The 18,984-nt window shown below is 44.2% G+C and overlaps 3 pseudogenes; all 3 read left to right on the forward strand.

The window, feature by feature from the left end:
- Positions 1–18,445: 18,445 nt before the first annotated feature.
- On the forward strand, positions 18,446–18,564 carry LOC142712249 (5S ribosomal RNA; annotated as a pseudogene).
- A 66-nt stretch (positions 18,565–18,630) lies between these two features.
- On the forward strand, positions 18,631–18,749 carry LOC142712261 (5S ribosomal RNA; annotated as a pseudogene).
- Positions 18,750–18,816: 67 nt separating this feature from the next.
- Positions 18,817–18,935, forward strand: LOC142712168 (5S ribosomal RNA; annotated as a pseudogene).
- Positions 18,936–18,984: the final 49 nt, after the last annotated feature.

Raw genomic sequence — 18,984 nt, forward strand, 5'->3', positions numbered from 1 at the left:
CTGCATTTTTTCAATAGCAGTTTTACCTGCAGGTTAAAGCGGAGTTCACACGGGGCAGATAAACTGCATAAAAGCACGCAGAGTATCAGCCCTGTGCCCCACAGGGAATCCCGGGCGAAAAAGCGCAAACTGTGGTGCAGTTTTTCGCCCGGAATGTCCATTCTGGAAAAACCGCAGTGTTTACACAACATGTGAACTGACCCTTAGGGGGGATTCACACGAGCGTGTATTCGGTCCGTGCGGGCCGCGTGGTTTTCACGCGCCACGCACAGACCAATACAAGTCTATGGGGCAGTACAGACAGTCCGTGCTTTTTGCGCAGCGTTTGTCAGCTGCGCAAAAAGCGCGACAGGTTCAATACCTCCGCGTATTTCGCGCATCACGCACCCATTGAAGTCAATGGGTGCGTGAAAGCCACGCAGGTCGCACGGAAGCACTTCCGTGCGAACCGACTGAAACAGCGCACCAGCTGTCAAAAGGATGAATGTAACCAGAAAAGCACCACGTGCTTTTCTGTTTCCAAATATCCAAATGGAGTGTCTTTGAGATGAGCGAAACCGGACAATCGAACCGAACTTCACCGGGTTCGGCCGAACTCGTTTTGGCCGAACCCAGCAAAAAAATTTCCGGTACGCGACGTCCGGAGATAGTCACTGTCCAGGGTGCTGAAAGAGTTAAACTGTTTCAGCACCATGGACAGTGACTACCGATCCCAATAAACATGAACCTGTAAAAAAAAACAAAGTTCTGACTTACCGATAACTCCAGGCTTCTTCCTCCAGTCTGACCTCCCGGGATGACAATTCAGTCCAAGTGACAGCTCCAGCCAATCACAGGCCAAGCACAGGCTGCAGCGGTCACATGGACTGCCGCGTCATCCAGGGAGGTGGGGCCCGATGTCAAGAGAGGCGCGTCACCAAGGACGCGTCACCAAGGACGCGTCACCAAGGCAACGGCCGGGAAGTTCTCGGTAAGTACGAACTTTTTCTTTTTTTTTAACAGGTTGCTGTATATTGTGTTCGGCATTCACTGTCGAGGGTGCTGAAAGAGTTACTGCTGATTAGTTAGCTCTTTCAGCACCTTGGACAGTGACAGGCGTCGACTAGCCTCATCTCTATGATGGCGGCTGCGCGAAAATCACGCAGCCCCGCATCATACACGGATGACACACGCAGCTGTCAAATGTTTTTTGCGCGCGCAAAACGCTGCGTTGTTTGCGCGCGCAAAAACGCAACGTCCGTCTGTATCTGCCCTCACTGTTATAGCAAAATATATGTGCACCTGCAGATTTCTAGCGGTTTTTACTGCGTTTCCTCTGCGTAAACTCTGTGAAAACGGCAACAAAGATCTGTGGCAGAATTTCTGTTCCCCATTGAAGCCTATGGGCCAAACATGCAGCATCTCCACACAGAAAACTGCGGCATAAATTGACATGCTGCGGAATTGAAAAACGCACCGCTGAACACTTTCCGCAACTCTTGAGAGGTGTTTTTTTCCACAGTGTGGGCATGAGATTTCCTAAATCTCATTCACTTTGTTGCTACAGTAAATGCTGTGGAATTTCCTCACAGAATTCCGTTTGCAGGAATTCTGCAGCGTTTACGCTACGTAGGAACCCAGCCTTACTGTACCTGGAGATGGTTTTGGACACTGCCCCTTTATATATACTTTAACCGATTGGATTGGTTGTTGCGTTACATAGTTACATAGATTGTACGGTTGAAAAAAGATGCACGTCCATCAAGTTCAACCAAGGGATGTGAAAGGGGGAAGTTTAAAAATTTCTACACATAGGAGCTAATATTTTTTTGTTCTAGGAAATGATCTAAGACTTTTTTAAAGCCATCTACTGTCCCTGCTGTGACCAGCTCCTGCGGTAGACTATTCCATAGATTCACAGTTCTCACAGTAAAGGCGGCTTGTCGCCTCCGCAGGTTGAACCTTTCTTTTTCCAGACGGAAGGAGTGCCCCCTTGTTTTTTGAGGGGGTTTTACATGGAACAGGATTTCACCATATTTTTTGTATGTGCCATTCATATATTTATATAAATTAATCATGTCCCCCCTTAGTCGTCTTTTTTCAAGGCTAAATAGGTTTAATTCTTTTAATCTTTCCTCATAACTTAAATTCTCCGTGCCCCTTATTAGCTTCGTTGCTCTTCTTTGTATTTTTTCCAACTCCAGGGCATCCTTTCTATGAACTGGAGCCCAGAACTGGACTGCATATTCTAGATGAGGCCTCACTAATGCTTTGTAAAGTGGTAATATTACATCCCTGTCCCGTGAGTCCATGCCTCTTTTAATACACGACAATATCTTGCTGGCCCTTGAAGCAGCTGATTGACATTGTATGCTGTTATTTAGTTTATGATTTACAAGTACACCCAGATCCTTCTCAACAAGTGACTCCCCCAGTGTAGCTCCCCCTAGGACATATGATGCATGCAGGTTGTTCGTACCCAGGTGCATAACTTTCCATTTATCTACAATAAACTTCATTTGCCAAGTGGACGCCCAAACACTTAGGGTATGTGCACACGATAACTGCAATTACGTCTGAAATTACGTAGCTGTTTTCAGGAGAAAACAGCTCCTGAATTTCAGACGTAATTGCATGTACTCGTGTTTTGCGGGGCATCTTTTACGGACGGAATTTGGAGCTGTTCTTCATTGGAGTCAATGAAAAACGGCTCCAATTATGTCCCAAGAAGTGTCCTGCACTTCTTTTGACGAGGTTGTATTTTTATGCGCCGTCTTTTGACAGCGACGCATAAAATGACAGGTCGTCGGCACAGTACATCGTAAAGCCCATTGAAAGTAATGGGCAGATGTTTGCCAACGTTTTGGAGCCGTTTTTTCAGACGTAATTCGAGGCGTAAAATGCCTCCATTACGTCTGAAAAGAGGTCGTGTGAACCCAGCCTTAGTGTGTTCAAATTAGCTTGCAATTCACGAACATCTTCCATAGTCTGAACTATATTACATAGCTGCAAAAATAGAAATAGTGCTATTAATCCCATCCTCTATATCATTAATAAATAAGTTGAATAATAGTGGTCCCAACACTGAACCCTGTGGTACACCACTTATAACCGGGGACCATTCAAAGTAGAAATAATTTACCACAACTCTCTGGATATATACTTTCTAAATCTATAGTTCTTAATTTACCCATTAGATGTCTATGAGGGACAGTGTCAAATGCCTTTGCAAAGTCCAAAAACACAACATCCACAGCGGCCCTTCTGTCTAGGCTTCTGCTCACCTCTTCATAAAAACAAATCAGGTTGGTTTGACAGCTTCTGTCCTTCGTAAAACCGTGCTGGCTATCACTTATGATACTATTTATGGTAACATAATCCTGTATATAGTCCCTTAATAGCCCCTCAAACATTTTCCCCACAATGGATGTTAAGCTTACTGGTCGATAAATACCCGGGGACAACATAGAGCCCTTTTTGAAAATAGGCACCAGATTTGCCCTGCGCCAGTCCCTTGACACTATACCAGTCACAAGAAAATCTCTAAATATTATGAAGAGGGGGACAGAAATAACTGAACTAAGCTCCTTAAGAACTCTATGGTGTAACCCATCTGGTCCCGAGGCCTTGTGTACGTTTATTTAATTTAGCTTGCACCATATCTACATTCATCCAATTCAGTATATCAACTGATATATTAACAGCACTGGCACCAGCTACATCAGCTGCTCTTTCTTCTGTTGTATATACAGAGCTGAAGAACCCATTTAGTAACTCTGCCTTCTCTTGATCCCCTGTGACCAACTCCCCATTACCACTATCTAGGGGTCCCACATGTTTATACCTTGATTTTTTTGCATTTATATACTTGAAGAATTATTTGAGATTTGTTTTACTATCCTTGGCTACCTTCCTTTCATTTTAAATTTTTGCTGATTTTATTACCTTTTTACAGATTTTATTAAACTCTTTATATTTTACAAAGGCTACAGCTGTACCCTCAGATTTTTTGTCATATATTGCCCTTTTTACAGAAGGTGTAAGCCATGTGGGGTTTAATTTTAATCGTTTATACTTGTTACCTATAGGAATACATTTTGCACTATAATTACCCAAAGTAGATTTTAAAATCTCCCATTTATCATTTGTACCATTATTTGACATTAGCTCTTCCCAGTCTATATCCTGAATTGCAGCCCTCATCCTGGGGAAATTGGCCTTCTTAAAATTAAGTGTTTTTGCCCTCCCAGCCTGTGTTTGTTTTTTACAGTATAGGTAAAATGTAACTATATTGTGATCACGGTTACCGAGGTTTTCACGAACATTGACGTTTCCAACAAGCTCTGCATTATTAGAAATGACCAGATCCAACAGAGCTTCACCTCTAGTCGGGTCTTCCACAAACTGGCCCATACACTTTTCCTGCAACAGGTTGAGGAAATGTCTCCCCTTTGCAGTTGAAGCCGAACCATGACACCAATTAATATCCCGGTAATTATAATCTCCCATTATCACTACTGTACCAGCCTGTGCAGCACGCTTCATCTGTTTATATAGCTAGACTTCCATCTCCTCAGTTATATTGGGGGTCTATAGATTACACCAAAAGTAATTTTTGCAGTGTTTACCTCCCTTTGTAATTCCACCCACAAGGTTTCAACCTCCTCACAATCTTCACCCTCTAATGTCTCATTCACACTCACCTTCATATCGCTTCTCACATAGACATACACCACCACCTTTCCTATTTGCCCTGTCTTTCCGAAATAGTGTAAAACCCTGTAGATTTACAGCCCAATCATGTGAAGAGTCCAGCCATGTTTCAGCAACACCAACTATATCTATATTTTCTTCCAGTACCAAGGCCTCCAGCCAGGGGCGTAACTAGGAAAGACTGGGCCCCATAGCAAACTTTTGACTGGGGCCCCCCCTCCACTGGGTAACACATAACCCCCCCTTGTAGATAGTGCCTCCCTATAGCTTCCACCACACAGCGCCCCCCTATAGATAGCGCCATACACAGCCCCCTGTAGATGACGCCTTACAGAGTCCCCCCTGTAGATGACGCCATACAGAGTTGCCCCTGTAGATGACGCCATACAGAGTCCCCCTGTAGATGACGCCATACAGAGTCCCCCCTGTAGATGACGCCATACAGAGTCCCCCCTGTAGATGACGCCATACAGAGTCCCCCCTGTAGATGATGCCATACTGAGTCCCCCCTGTAGATGACCCCATACAGAGTCCCCCCTGTAGATGATGCCATAAACCCCCCCAAAAAAAAAAAACTGCCTATAGTTTGTCCTACAAAAGACATGCATCCCCTATCCACAGGATAGGGGATACATGTGTGATCGCTGACAGCAATAAGGGGAACGGGGGACCGAAAGTCCCCACGAAGTTCTCCATGACAAACCTCGGACTTCCGGCGTCTGCGCAGTTCAATAAAAATGAAAGGTGCGCCACAAGTGCGACAAGTGCACAATTAATTTATATGGAGCTGCAGACAGACCCCGGAAATCCGAGGTTTGTCATGGAGAACTTCGGGGGACTTTTGATCCCCCGTTCTCCTTATCGCTGGACGTCCCAGCGATCACACATGTGTCCCCTCTCCTGTGGATAGGGGATGCATGTGTTTTGTAGGAACAACCCCTTCAGTGGCGTCGCGCTGTAGCAGCCATAGCAGCTGCTAGCGGAGCCTCCGACCATGCTGCGGGCACCGTAGCAGCCGCTACGGCTGCTATAGCGGTAGTTACGCCACTGCCTCCAGCTCCCCCATTTTGCTTGCTAGACTTCTGCCATTTGTGAACATACACTTTAACTTGCCTTTAAATGTTTTACTTTCAGTATCAGAAATGTGATTATTTGACATTTGGGCATTTTTATTTTCACTGCTGTTTTGTAATGAAAGACTCTCCTTATCTTGTTGCCTAGTCCTCTCCCCACAGTCTGTTTCTCCCCCCCACCAATATAGTCTGACCCCTCTCTAACCTAACTACCCCTTTATTTTCTACATTGGCCTCCCTCCTCAGCCCTAGTTTAAATACTCCACCACCCCAGCTAGAATTCTCTCCCCTAGCACAGCGGACCCCCCTCCATTTCGGTGCAAATCATCTGCAGAATACAGTTTGTACCCCAATGAAAAGTCAGCCCAGTGCTCTAGGAACCCAAAGCCTTCTCCTCTACACCAAGACTGAAGCCATGCATTTAACTTCCTGAGCCCCCACTGTCTTTCCTGTTATGCGCATGGCATAGGCAGTATTCCTGAGAATACTACCTTGGAAGTCCTTCCCTTCAGCTTGTAGCCTAGTTCTTTAAAATTATTCTTAAGGCTCCTCCGCCTACCATTTATTCTGTCGTTCGTACCCACATGGACCACGACAGCTGGATCATCACCCGCCCCTCCCAGCAATTTGTCCACCCGTTCCACCACATGCCGAACCCTGGCACCAGGGAGACAGCAAACCATTCGGTTGAGGCGGTCTTGGTGACAAATTATTCTATCCGTCTTCTTGATTATAGAATCCCCTACAACTATCAATTGTCTTGCCTTACCTGCATTACCATCCCACGACTACTAGCTGGGCTGTTCTGCCGGCTGTTAGGGAGATCAGTATCCACTAGGGCTGCCATTTCTGAGACCGACACCCTCACATCATCACCCAACTTGGCAATTTTGCTTGGAATGTCAGAAACAGGATTGGTCTTCCTTTTCTTGGACCCCTTTCTACTGCCCCTAACTACATTAACCCAGCTACTTGCCTGCTCCTGCTCACCCATGTCTTCACTCTCCAGTTCTATCCCACTAACTGCATGCTCCGTGAGCAGCAAGCTCAGCTCAAGATTGTCTATCTTCCTCAGTGTTGCATTCTGCTCCTCCAGATCTCTAATGGGAGCTTCCAGGCGAACAACATGCTGACATCTGCCACAGAGGTATTCACCCTGGGACTCTGGCTCCAGTCGTGCATACATATGGCAAACTATGCACTAAAGAAAACCTCCAATCTTGCTATCCATTATCCGAGTTACAACAAAACAGTGAACAATTGTCAAAGTAAAAGAAGAGTACTTACTGTGGCTTTAACTTCTCTTTTTAAATTTGTTTTAGAACTCCACTTATATCACAAGCCACTTAAACCACCAAGCTCAGACAGAGCCAAAGTGTTCACATAGTGGTTTCTACTCTGGCGGGTAGGAGCCTGTTATGGTGTACCGCCTCACTTGGCACATTCGTCCCTTATATAGGGATTGTTGGAACCAGGGGCGTAGCCAAAGGCTCATGGGCCCCGATGCAAAAGTTCTTATTGGGCCCCCCCCGCAAACTCCTCATGGCCGACGGTCCGCAGCTTTCAGCTGCATCGCTGGGTCTCCTAAGTGACCCAACAATGCAGCACTAGCAGCCGGGGCGTCACTAAGGCTGGGTTCACACACCCTATTTACGGACGTAATTCGAGCGTTTTAGCATTGAATTATGTCCGAAAATGCGGCTCAAAAGCGTTGGCAAACATCTGCCCATTCATTTGAATGGGTCTTACGATGTTCTGTGCCGACGGTCATTTTTTTTACGCGCCGCTGTCAAAAGGCGGCGCGTAAAAAAGACGCCCGCGTCAAAGAAGTACCTGTCACTTCTTCAGACGTAAATGGAGCCGTTTTCCATTGACTCCATGAAAAAACAGCTCCATTTACATCCGTAATGGACGCTGCGAAAGACGCCTGCACATGCCTTTACGGCTGAAATTACGGTGCTGTTTTCTCCTGAAAACAGCACCGTAATTTCAGCCGTAATGGACGCTGCCATGTGAACATACCCTCAGGGCTTAAAATGTCAGGGGAAATAGCCCCAATACATATGTGTCCGCCCAAAAAAAATGTGTGTATAGGAGACAGCATATCTATAGCACTACGACCCTATAAACTATGGATAGGATTAGATACAGTGGCTCAGCAGACAGTATCACACATGATAGGATTAGATACAGTGCCTGAGCAGACAGTATCACACATGATAGGATTAGATACAATGGCTGAGCAGACAGTATCACACATGATAGGATTAGATGCAGTGGCCCAGCAGACAGTATCACACATGATAGGATTAGATACAGTGGCTGAGCAGACAGTATCACACATGATAGGATTAGATACAGTGGCCCAGCAGACAGTATCGCACATGATAGGATTAGATACAATGACTCAGCAGACAGTATCACACATGATAGGATTAGATACAGTGGCTCAGCAGACAGTACCACACATGATAAGATTAGATACAGTGGCTCAGAAGGCAGTATCACACATGATAGGATTAGATACAGTGGCTCGGCAGACAGTATCACACATGATAGGATTAGATGCAGTGGCCCAGCAGACAGTATCACACATGATAGGATTAGATACAGTGGCTGAGCAGACAGTATCACACATGATAGGATTAGATACAGTGGCCCAGCAGACAGTATCGCACATGATAGGATTAGATACAATGACTCAGCAGACAGTATCACACATGATAGGATTAGATACAGTGGCTCAGCAGACAGTACCACACATGATAAGATTAGATACAGTGGCTCAGAAGGCAGTATCACACATGATAGGATTAGATACAGTGGCTCGGCAGACAGTATCACACATGATAGGATTAGATACAGTGGCTGAGCAGACAGTATCACACATGATCGGATTAGATACAGTGGCTCGGAAGGCAGTATCACACATGATAGGATTAGATACAGCGGCTGAGCAGACAGTATCACACATGATAGGATTAGAGATAGGGCCCAGCAGACAGTATCACACATGATTGGATTAGATACAGTGGCTCAGCAGACAGTATCACACATGATAGGATTAGATATAGAGCCCAGCAGACAGTATCACACATGATAGGATTAGATACAGGGCCCAGCAGACAGTATCACACATGATTGGATTAGATACAGGGCTCAGCTTGCTGACATTGCGGCTCCAGTGCTGGACCCAGGAAAGGTAAGAATAATAATTTTGCTTCTTTATGTGTTACGGATTATTTTTGTGTGTTTGTGTTTTTTTACAGGTTCGGTTGTTGGACTTCGGATTCGAGGACTTCAATGACGGCGTTTTTTTATTCTCAATAAAATGGTTAATGAGGGTTGTGTTTTTTTACTTCAATAAAATATTTTTTCTATGTGCTTGTATCTTTTTAAACTTTATTATCACAGCCTTAGTAATGGCCGCTGGCTGATTGACAACCTCCATTACTAGGGGAGGGCTTAATGTTAGCCGGTGTAGACGCCAACACTAACCCCCATTATTACCCCGGTACCCACCGCCACCAGGGATGCTGGGAAGAGTCGGGTACGAACCAGTACCCGACTATCTGTAGTGACGGTCAGGTACCAGGGCGGCCGCAGGCTGGTAGTATTAGGCTGGGGAAGGCCAAAAACAGTGGCACCTACCACCCTGGTAATGCTGCCTGCTGCTGCTGTGTTGTATCTGGCTGGTTATGAAAATTGGGGGGACCCCACATCTTTCTTTACAATTATTTTTTATTTAATTTTTTTTAAAATTACGTGTGGTCCCCCCCATTTTTCATAACCAGCCAGCTACAATAAAGCAGCAGCAGCCTAGCATTACCAGGGTGGGAAGGGCCACTGTATCTGGCCTTTCCCCTCCTGATAATACCAGCCTGCGGCCACCCCAGTGGCCGACCATCACTACAGATGGTCAGGTACTGGATGGTACCCGGCTCTTCCCAGCACCCCTGGTGGCGGTGGGTACCGGGGTAATAAATGGGGTTAGTGTTAGCCTCTGCACCGGCTAACACTAAGCCTCACCTTAACAATGGATGCTGTCAATCAGCCGGCGGCCATTACTAAGGCGGTAGTAATATAGTTTTAAAAAAAACACAAAGACATAGAAAAAATATTTTATTGAAATAAAAAAAAACCCACACAACCCTCATTAACCATTTTATTGATAATAAAAAAAAAGCCGTCATCGAAGTAGTCCTGGAATCCGCTGTAGTCCAACGACCGAACCTGTAAGAAAACACACAAGAAAAACGATTAGTAACACATGTGCTAGGCTTAGATACAGGACCCATGTGTGATACTGTCTGTGGGACCCTGTATCTAAGCCTACCACAAGGTAGGCTTAGATACAGGGTCCAGCAGACAGTAATCTTATACAGTATAAGATTACTGTGTGCTGGAGCCCTGTATCTAAACCTACAGTGTGGTAGGCTTAGATACAGGGTCCCACAGACAGGATCACACATGGGCCATGTATCTAAGCCTATCATGTGATTGGCTTAGATACAGGGCCCAGCAGACAGCATCACACAATCTGTGATCCTGTCTCATGGGCCCCCTAAGCCTGCTACATCGTAGGCTTAGGGGTTGTGCAGTCCCTAAACATTGATGGCCTATCCTCAGGATAGGCCATCAATAAGCTGATGTGTTGGGGTCCGATTCCCGGGACCCGCCAATCAGCTGTTTTGAAAGGGCCGCAGCACTCGTACGAGAGCTGCTCCCCCTTCATTTCACTACTCGCTCACACTGTGAATCGCCGACACCGGAATGAAGTGACCGGAATGAAGGGGAACAGCTCTTGTACGAGTGCTGCGGCCCTTTCAAAACAGCTGATTGGCGGGTCCCTGGAGTCGGACCCCGCCAGTCAGGGCTAATCTTACCTTCCTCTTCAGCCGCGGCGGTAGTTCTGTCGTCTCGATGCTGTGCGCGGCGCATAGCGCTGTGACGTCATGCGCTGCGCACAGCGCTTGACGTCAGGACCACCGCTGCGATCCGGAACCAGGAAGGTAAGTACAGTCTGTTACTATAGTAACAGGGGCCCGCGGCCCGCGTTACTATAGTAACTTTTTATTGATTTGGTGCGGGGGGCTGTGGGCCCCCCTGGCTTCGGGGGCCCGGTCGCAATTGCGACCGCTGCGACCCCTATAGCTACGCCAGTGGTTGGAACTAAACAGATGTTGTACAACCAGTCACTGAAAAAAAAAAAAACACACCACTTGTCATGACAGCCCTATATGTGTTCTTTTATCTTGTGAACAAACTCGAGTTTGCCACATAGTTGGATACGTTTTCCTCCATTTTTCTTTTTAAATATTGCCCATCACTCCAGTAGTTTATTTTTTCCTCTCTGACTAATTTTATATTAGAACAAAATGCTGTCCAAAATGACAGACACGAGACGACTGCTTCTTTAACAAGACATAATCATATGTACAGGCAAATGCATCTATAGCGTCTATGCATGCACAGCTTCACTTCTCTTTTTTCTACGCCACCCAAATTTAATCATGTGGCATATTTCTAGCAAAATAACCTTTTAACCATTGTTTCCTATATTTCATGTGGAAATGTAATAAGAATCTGAAGAAAACATTATTGTCTGAAATAATACCCATTATTCCCTCTTAACATTTTTTATATCAGCATGCTCACTACACCACTATATGAATACCTTTAGGGGTCTAGTTTTTAAAATGGGGTAATTTCTGGCCTCTAAATTCATGGTATGTTACTTAGATTCAATTGTGCCCTGACAGACAAAGGGTGCTCCCTCTCTTTTTGGCCACATGTCTAGTAAGCAGATTGAGACCATAATGGGGGTATTTTTGAACACAGGGGAAACAGGGTGAAATATTTTGGGGTGTGATTCTTCATTCTCATGTTCGCTTTACAAAGTAATCAGTCTTTAAAATTATACATTTGTGAAAGAAACTGAAATTCTATATTTTTTACACCTGCTTTGCATTAATTCTTACAAAAAACAACTGTGGGTCAAAATACTTAACACCCCTTAATAAGTAAATACCTGAAGGGGAGTAGTTTTTAAAATAGGGTCATTTATGGGGGGTTCCATCATTCTGACACCTATGAGCCAACTTGGCTTGGTGAAGGAAAACAAAATGTACTTCAAAATTTATAAAATTATTAAAATTGCAAGTCTTCCAAATTGCTGAAAATGTTATTTTTTTTTTCAGAAGTGCTGCCAAAATAAAGTAAAGAGATGGAAATATATATTTCATTAAGAAAATGTGTAGGGTTGCACGATGAATCGAAACTTCCATACTGTGCACCCTCAAACGGTTCAATACCGTTATTTTATGTATTTTGATATGAAGCTTTGCTGCCGCACAGTTTCGCCTTGTAACACATGAATATAGTTAGAGCGGGGCTGCGGCTGTATACTACAGTCATTGCCCTGCTTCTGTGTCCTGACAAGTGTGTGTGCACTCAGCATCTCTCATCTCCGACGCTATTCCCCTGATTGCTGCGATCAAAGCCGAACGGTCTAATTTGAGGTCCATCTGCCCTGGAAAGGCCCAAAAATGAGTTAACCTTCAAGGAAGTCGGAAACTTAGGGTTTCCAAGATTTGAAGGAATCTCAACTCACAAATATTTAGAGGCTCTCGACTGTCAGCGAAAAAGAAAGGCATCTCGTACTGTAAATCAGAGACATCCGAAGAGAACAATGTAATATTAGGAATCTCAGACTTTTTGAGATTGACCTTAAAGGTAGGTATGTTGACCTTCCTGAGGGTCAATTGTCACAAAAAAATTCAGATTACATTGAGGCACATCCGCTACCTAAACTCTCACCTGACAATCTCTTATTTGGAGGAGGACTTTCAACGGGAGAATTGGATGTTGTGATTAAAGATCTTAAAACTGGTAAGAGCCTGACGTATTTGCTCCTAGATTCTATAAAGTTTTTCATTTGGTATTGGGCCCTTCAATGCTGGAGTCTTTTAATGGGGTTTTAGCGATTAGCCCTTTTTCCTCTTGGCACACATTACAATTTTGCCAAAGCCATGCAAAGATCCCTCGGTTTGTGGAAATTTCTGTCCAATATCCCTGATTATTCTAGACTTAAAGATTTACTGCAAAATGCTAGCTTTACACTGAGACCTCATATTTCTTCCTTGATAAATAAGGAAGAGGTGGGATTTGTACGAGGATGTGAGGCACGATATAATACGATCAAAACACTGTCCCTGATTTCTCAGGCTCGCTCCCAGGGAATCCCTCTTTGCCTTTTATTCACTGATGCTAAAAAGGCCTTTGATCGAGTGAGTTGAGGGTTCCTGGAGGCGACTCTACAAAGTCTGGGGGATACATTCATCCCAGAATTATGTCTCTTTACCATGGTCCTCAGGGACAAGTTTGGATTAATGGATCTTTGTCAGATCCTTTTAAGAATAAAAATGGGACGCGACAGGAATGCCCACTTCTGCCTCTTCCTTACATCTTGGACATGGAGGTATTGTCAAACCTTCTTCGAGATAATGAATCTATTAGGGTTATTTCATATTGGGGATAAACAACATAAATTTGCTTTATATGCGAATGATCTATTGATCTCTTCTCACCAAGAGTTGGACTGCCGGTGATAATTGTCACATTGGGAACGTGGACCCACTGGGCCGTACCACCTTGACAGTATGGCAGCTGGCCAACAGGACACAGGTCACAGTCTATAGTTCGTATAGGTGTACCTGTGGTAGCTCAGACAGTAGCAAGACAGGCTCAGCTGGGACTTAGGCAGCAGGCGGACACCAGGCGTGGTGAAGCAGGACAGGCGTGGTACTCAGCGCAGAACGACTCCAACTCAATACGGCACTTGACCAGGATAGCACAGGATGCAGGTTACAGGTAGAAGGAACGGGACACATTGGGAACTGGAAAACACTTAGGAGACCATTTGCATAGACAGACTAGGGTAACGACAACAAAGCTCAGGCAAGGCAGGAAGGGGCTGGACCCCTCTTATAGTCATGGGCCTCATGGGCTAATTTTGTACATTAATTAAGGTGCGCGCCTTGGCCCTTTAAGAGGACCTACGGGACCCGGTCGGGAGAAGCGGAAGTGAGTGCTGGCGTCTCCTGAGGAGGAGACGGGGATCAGCGCTCACAGATCCATGGCTGTGGCCGTCAAGAGGTGAATGAGCCTAACGGCCCGCGGCCATAGGCATGACAGTAATGAGGGAATTTGATTTGTTTGGAGCTTTAAGTAATTTTAACCCCTTCCCGCTCCTTGACGTACTATTACGTCATGGCAGCTGTATCGTTCGCGCTCCATGCTGTAATAGTACGTCACGGGAGTAACGGCCGTTTCGGCCGTCCTCCCGACACATACAGGAGCTGTGACGCTGCTGTCTTGTTCAGCAGCTGTCACAGCTCCTACAGCGGGGACCGATCGCTGTGTCCCCGCTGATTAACCCCTTAAAAGCCGCGTTCTATAGAGATCGCGGCTTTTTAGGGGTTAAGCTGCCATCGCCGGCCTGCTACGCGATAGCGGCCGGCGATGGTGACTATGGCAACCGGACACCAAACAATGGCGTCCGGCTATGCCATAGACGGAAGCCTAGTGGGTCCTGACAACGTCAGGACCCACTATGCTTGCTGTCAGTGAGTAGCTGACAGTTCTAATACACTGCACTACGCATGTAGTGCAGTGTATTAGAATTGCAATCAGGGCCTCCTGCCCTCAAGTCCCCTAGTGGGACAAAGTAATAAAGTAAAAAAAAAGTAAAAAAAAGATGTGTAAAAATAAGAAAATAAAAGATTTAAAAGTAATAAAAGTAAAAATCACCCTTTTTCCCTTATCAGTCCTTTATTATTAATAAAAATATATAAAAAACAAATAAACTATACATAATTGGTATCGCCGCATCCGTAACAGCCTGAACTACAAAATTATTTCATTATTTATCCCGCACGATGAACGCCGTAAAATAAAATAATAATAAACCGTACCACAATCACAATTGTTTGGTCACTTCACCTCCCAAAAAATGGAATAAAAAGAGATCAAAAAGTCGCATGTACCTAAAAATGGTACTGATCGAAACTACAGTTCGTTACGCAAAAAATAAGTCCTCACACGGCTTTATTGATTGAAAAATAAAAAAGTTCTGGCTCTTAGAATAAGCGAACACAAAAAGTGAATGATTGTTTACAAAAAGTATTTTATTGTGCAAACGCCATAAGACATAAAAAAAACTATAAACATCTGGTATCGCCATAATCGTATCGCCCCGCAGAATAAAGTGAATATTTTATTTATAGCGCACGGTGAATGCTGTAAAAAAAAGAATAAAAAAACAATAGTAGAATTGCTGTTTTTTAGTCACCACGCCACCTAAAAATAGAATAAAAACTGATCAAAAAGCCGCATGCACCCCAAGAAAACTACAATGCATTCCTCAAGGGGTCTAGTTTCCAAATTGGGGTCAGTTTTGGGGGGTTTCCAATGTTTTGGCACCACAAGACCTCTTCAAACCGGACATGGTGCCTAATAAAAAAGAGGCCTCAAAATCCACTAGGTGCTCCTTTGCTTCTGTGGCCGCTGCTTCAGTCCATTACCACACTAGGGCCACATGTGGGATATTTCTAAAAACTGCAGAATCTGGGCAATACGTATTAATTTGCGTTTCTCTGATAAATCCTTTTGTGTTATAAAAAAAATGGTATAAAGAGGATTTTCTGTCAAAAAAAAAAATGTAAATTTCACCTCTACTTTGCTCTAAATTTTTGTGAAACACCTAAAGGGTTCATAAACTTTCTAAATGCTGTTGTGAATACTTTGAGGGGTCTAGTTTCTAAAATGGGGTATTTCATAGGGGTTTCTAATATATAGGCCCACTCAAAGCAACTTCAGAACTGAACTGGAACCAAAATAAATAAATAAATGAGGCAATACTTCGCTTCTTACATTATACTGATAATGAGCCGTGCCCACCCTGAGATGACCCCAGTTTTGACCGTTTGTATAAACGGAGACCCCTATTAGACCGTTCCAGTGCCCTGTTTTCCCCAGCATACACCCCGAGAAGTGTATTTCTATTGATGAGTCCCTGGTACATTTTAAAGGGAGGGTTCAATTCCGCGAGTACCTGCCGGGTAAGAGGGCAAGGTATGGCGTGAAGATGTATAAGCTGCGAGAGTGCATCCGGGTATACCTACAGGTTTAGGATATATGAAGGAAAGGCCACCCCCAAACCAGACTGCATCCTGGACTACAATAGGTACATGGGAGGGATGGACTTGTAAGATCAAATCCTGAAGCCCTACAGCGCCATGCAGTGTGGTATAAGAAGCTGGCCGGGCACATCATACAGATGGCTTTGTACAATGTGTACGTGCTACGTCGATGTGCAGGCCAGACGGGAACTTTCCTGGAATTTCAAGAGGTGATTATCAAGAACCTAATCTTTAGGGACCAAGAAGGGGGGGCACCCAGTACTTCTGGAAGCGGGGCCACACGCATCGTACCAGGGCGGCAACACTTTCCAGGGGAAGTTCCCCAAACTGGCAAGAAGGGAAAAAGTCAAAAGAGGTGCAAAGTCTGCTATAAGACGGCGATAAGGGATGACACAATATATCAATGTGACACGTGTCCCGAATAACCAGAGCTCTGTATGAAAGAGTGTTTTAAAATTTATCATACATCCCTTGGTTTATAATTTACCCCAATTTTACTTACCCTGATGCACTCCGCACAGCTTATCCCCCCTCGTCTTTCCCCTCTGAGCCCTGCTGTGTGCCCAGGCAGCTGATAACAGCCACATGTAGGGTATTGCCATACCCGGGAGAACCCACATTACAGTTTATGGGGTGTAGGTCTCCGGTCAAAATGCTCACTACACCTCTAGATGAATGCCTTAAGGGTGTAGTTTTTAAAACAGGGTCACTTCTTGCGGGTTTCAACTGTACTGGTACCTCAGGGGCTTCTGCATACATGACTTCACACTAGAAAATCCCCAGTAGGCCAAATGGTGGTCCTTTCCTTCTGAGCCCTCCCATTGGCCCAAACGGCAGTTTATCACAACAAATGGGGTATTGCGGCACTCAGAACAAATTGCGCAACAGAATGGGGTATTTTGTTTCTTGTGAAAATAAGAATTTTTGAGCTAAAATGACATATTATTGGAAAAAATATATATTTATTTAATTCCCAGCCCAATTCAAATAAGTTCTGTGAAGAAACTATGGTGTCTAAATGGTCACATTACCCATAAATGAATTCCTTGAGGGGTGTAGTTTCCAAAATGGGGTCACTTCTGGTGGGTTTCCATTGCTTTGATACCTCTGGGGCTCTGCAAATGCGACATGGCAGCCGAAAACCAATGCAGCAAAATCTGGACTCCAAAGAACACACAGCGCTCCTTCCCTTCTGAGGCCTCCCATGGGCCCAAACGGCAGTTTATTGCCACAAATGGGGTATTGATGCACTCAGGAGAAATTGGGCAACAAAATTGAGCATTTTGTTCCCTGTGAAAATAAGAAATTTTGATCACAAATGACATTTTATTGGAAAAAATGACATTTTTTTCATTTCACAGCCCAATTCAAATACGTGCTGTGAAAAAACTGTGCGGTCAAAATGGTAACAACAACCATAAATGAATTCCTTGAGGGGTGTAGTTTCCAAAATGGGGTCACTATTGGGGGATTCCTACTGTTTTGGCACCTCAACACCTCTTCAAACCCGGCATGCTGCCTAAAATATATTCTAATAAAAAAGAGGACTCAAAATACACTAGGTGCTTCTTTGCTTCTAGGCCTTGTGTTTTAGTCCACGAGCGCAGTAGGGCCACATGTGGGACATTTCTAAAAACTGCATAATCTGGACAATACATATTTAGTAGTGTTTCTCTGGTAAAACCTTCTTTGTTACAGAAAAAAAAATGAATAAAATTGAAATTCCGCAAGAAAAATGAAATTTGCAAAGTTCACCTCCACTTTGCTTTAATTCCTGTGAAATGCCTGAAGGGTTAAAAAACTTTCTAAATGCTGTTTTGAATACTTTGAGGGGTCTAGTTTTTAAAATGGGGTGTTTTATCAGGGTTTCTAATACATAGGCCCCTCAAAGCCACTTCAGAACTGAACAGGTACCTTAAAAAAAAGGCTTTTGACATTTTCTTAAAAATATGAGAAATTGCAGTTTATGTTCTAAGCCTTGTAACGTCCAAGAAAAATAAAAGAATGTTCAAAAAACGATGCCAATCTAAAGTAGACATATGGGAAATGTGAACTAGTGACTATTGTGGGTGGTATATCCGTCTGTTTTACAAGCAGATGCATTTAAATTCTGAAAAATGCAATTTTTTCAAAATTTTCTCAAAATTTTGCAATTTTTCACCAATAAACACTGAATATATCGACCAAATTTTACCACGAACATGAAGCCCAATGTGTCACGAGAAAACAATCTCAGAATCGCTTGGGTAGGTTTAAGCATTCCCACGTTATTACCACATAAAGTGAAATATGTCAGATTTGAAAAATGGGCTCTGAGCCTTAAGGCCAAAACTAGGCTGCGTCCTTAAGGGGTTAAGGCCTCGCTAGTACCAGTGTGGGAGACTGTCTGGGAATCCGTGGTGCGGTTGACTTTTTATTATGTCGTTTAGATTTTGTTTCACAATAGATTAAATAGGACTCTGGATTAAAGCATTTAACGTCAATGGCCATTCTAAGCTGAATGTGCCTGCTCTCGTCAGATCGCAGAAGTTACACAGCTTAAGGCCTCGCTAGTACCAGTGTGGGAGACTGTCTGGGAATCCGTGGTGCGGTTGACTTTTTATTATGTCGTTTAGATTTTGTTTCACAATCGATTAAAAGGACTATGGATTAAAGCATATAATGTCAATGGCCATTCTAAGCTGAATGTGCCTGCTCTCGTCAGATCGCAGAAGTTACACAGCTTAAGGCCTCGCTAGTACCAGTGTGGGAGACTGTCTGGGAATCCGTGGTGCGGTTGACTTTTTATTAAGTCGTTTAGATTTTGTTTCACAATAGATTAAATAGGACTATGGATTAAGGCTTTTAATGTCTATGGCCATTCTAAGCTGAATGTGCCTGCTCTCGTCAGATCGCAGAAGTTACACAGCTTAAGGCCTCGCTAGTACCAGTGTGGGAGACTGTCTGGGAATCCGTGGTGCGGTTGACTTTTTATTATGTCGTTTAGATTTTGTTTCACAATAGATTAAAAAGGACTA

The sequence above is a fragment of the Rhinoderma darwinii genome, unplaced genomic scaffold (assembly GCF_050947455.1).
Source record: "Rhinoderma darwinii isolate aRhiDar2 unplaced genomic scaffold, aRhiDar2.hap1 Scaffold_4314, whole genome shotgun sequence".
Lineage (NCBI taxonomy): Eukaryota > Metazoa > Chordata > Amphibia > Anura > Rhinodermatidae > Rhinoderma > Rhinoderma darwinii.